The sequence below is a fragment of the Chaetodon auriga genome, unplaced genomic scaffold, assembly GCF_051107435.1.
Source record: "Chaetodon auriga isolate fChaAug3 unplaced genomic scaffold, fChaAug3.hap1 Scaffold_307, whole genome shotgun sequence".
In the NCBI taxonomy this organism is placed as follows: Eukaryota; Metazoa; Chordata; class Actinopteri; order Chaetodontiformes; family Chaetodontidae; genus Chaetodon; species Chaetodon auriga.
This window is the reverse complement of record NW_027482011.1, coordinates 10,001-12,500: the sequence shown is the minus strand read 5'-3', so window position 1 is coordinate 12,500 and position 2,500 is coordinate 10,001.

The window sequence follows — 2,500 nt, the reverse complement described above, 5'->3', positions numbered from 1 at the left end:
CCCAGCCTGCTACTCGTGCTGGGCGCTGGCTCCAGCCCTGACCCCCTCCTCTTCTTCTAGCAGCCACAGGCAGGCGTCTGGCCTTTCCAGGCCCCCCAGCCTGCTACTCGTGCTGGGGGCTGGCTCCAGGCCTGACCCCCTCATCTTCTCACAGCCACGGGGAGGCTTCCAGCCTTTCCAGGCCCCCAGCACGAGGAGCAGGCTGGGTGCCGGCTCCAGCCCTGACCCCCTCCTCTTCTTCTAGCAGCCACAGGCAGGCGTCTGGCCTTTCCAGGCCCCCCAGCCTGCTACTCGTGCTGGGTGCTGGCTCCAGCCCTGACCCCCTCCTCTTCTTCTAGCAGCCACAGGCAGGCGTCTGGCCTTTCCAGGCCCCCCAGCCTGCTACTCGTGCTGGTTGCTGGCTCCAGCCCTGACCCCCTCCTCTTATTCTAGCAGCCACAGGCAGGCGTCTGGCCTTTCCAGGCCCACCAGCCTGCTACTCGTGCTGGGGGCTGGCTCCAGGCCTGACCCCCTCATCTTCTCACAGCCATGGGGAGGCTTCCAGCCTTTCCAGGCCCCCAGCACGAGGAGCAGGCTGGGTGCCGGCTCCAGCCCTGACCCCCTCATCTTCTCACAGCCATGGGGAGGCTTCCAGCCTTTCCAGGCCCCCAGCACGAGGAGCAGGCTGGGTGCCGGCTCCAGCCCTGACCCCCTCCTCTTCTCACAGCCACGGGGAGGCTTCCAGCCTTTCCAGGCCCCCAGCACGAGGAGCAGGCTGGGTGCCGGCTCCAGCCCTGACCCCCTCCTCTTCTTCTAGCAGCCACAGGCAGGCGTCTGGCCTTTCCAGGCCCCCCAGCCTGCTACTCGTGCTGGGTGCTGGCTCCAGCCCTGACCCCCTCCTCTTCTTCTAGCAACCACAGGCAGGCGTCTGGCCTTTCCAGGCCCCCCAGCCTGCTACTCGTGCTGGGTGCTGGCTCCATCCCTGACCCCCTCCTCTTCTTCTAGCAGCCACAGGGAGTCTTCTGGCCTTTCCAGGCCCCCCAGCCTGCTACTCGTGCTGGGTGCTGGCTCCAGCCCTGACCCCCTCGTCTTCTTCTAGCAGCCACAGGGAGGCTTCTGGCCTTTCCAGGCCCCCCAGCCTGCTACTCGTGCTGGGTGCTGGCTCCAGCCCTGACCCCCTCCTCTTCTTCTAGCAGCCACAGGGAGGCTTCTGGCCTTTCCAGGCCCCCCAGCCTGCTTCTCGTGCTGGGTGCTGGCTCCAGCCCTGACCCCCTCGTCTTCTTCTAGCAGCCACAGGGAGGCTTCTGGCCTTTCCAGGCCCCCCAGCCTGCTACTCGTGCTGGGTGCTGGCTCCAGCCCTGAGCCCCTCGTCTTCTTCTAGCAGCCACAGGCAGGCGTCTGGCCTTTCCAGGCCCCCCAGCCTGCTACTCGTACTGGGGGCTGGCTCCAGGCCTGACCCCCTGGCCTTCTCACAGCCGTGGGGAGGCTTCCGGCCTTTTCCAGGCCCCCAGCATGAGGAGCAGGCTGGGTGCTGGCTCCAGGCCTGACCCCCTCGTCTTCTCGCAGCCACGGGGAGGTTTCCAGCCTTTCCAGGACCCCCAGCCTGCTACTCCTGCTGGGGGCTGGCTCCAGGCCTGACCCCCTGGCCTTCTCACAGCCGTGGGGAGGCTTCCGGCCTTTTCCAGGCATACAGCAACCTCTTTTACTTTTCTTTATTTCTCACAATTACTTTCTTTTATTTTTGTTTAAAAATTCTCAACCTTTGTATATATTCCACATACTATACTGTGCATACACAGTCCAACCTCCGATTCAGGACGAACGATGCGGTTTTCGTCCCGGCCGTGGCACGCCGGACCAGCTCTATACCCTTCACAGGGCTGGCTCCCAGCCTAACCCTTTTCCTTTCCTCCTGCCTCCACTCTCATTAGCCAGCCAGCCTGCCTGCCTGCCTGCCTTCACCAACCCCAAGGGCTGGCTCCCAGCCTAACTCTTTTCCTTTCCTCCTGCCTCCACTCACATCCGCCAGCCAGCCAGCCTGCCTGCCTGCCTGCCTGCCTGCCTGCCTGCCTGCCTTCACCAACCCCAAGGGCTGGCTCCCAGCCTAACTCTTTTCCTTTCCTCCTGCCTCCACTCACATCCGCCAGCCAGCCAGCCTGCCTGCCTGCCTGCCTGCCTGCCTTCACCAACCCCAAGGGCTGGCTCCCAGCCTAACCCTTTTCCTTTCCTCCTGCCTCCACTCTCATCCGCCAGCCAGCCAGCTAGCCTGCCTGCCTGCCTGCCTGCCTTCACCAACCTCAAGGGCTGGCTCCCAGCCTAACCCTTTTCCTTTCCTCCTGCCTCCACTCTCATTAGCCAGCCAGCCTGCCTGCCTGCCTGCCTTCACCAACCCCAAGGGCTGGCTCCCAGCCTAACTCTTTTCCTTTCCTCCTGCCTCCACTCTCATCCGCCAGCCAGCCAGCTAGCCTGCCTGCCTGCCTTCACCAACCTCAAGGGCTGGCTCCCAGCCTAACCCTTTTCC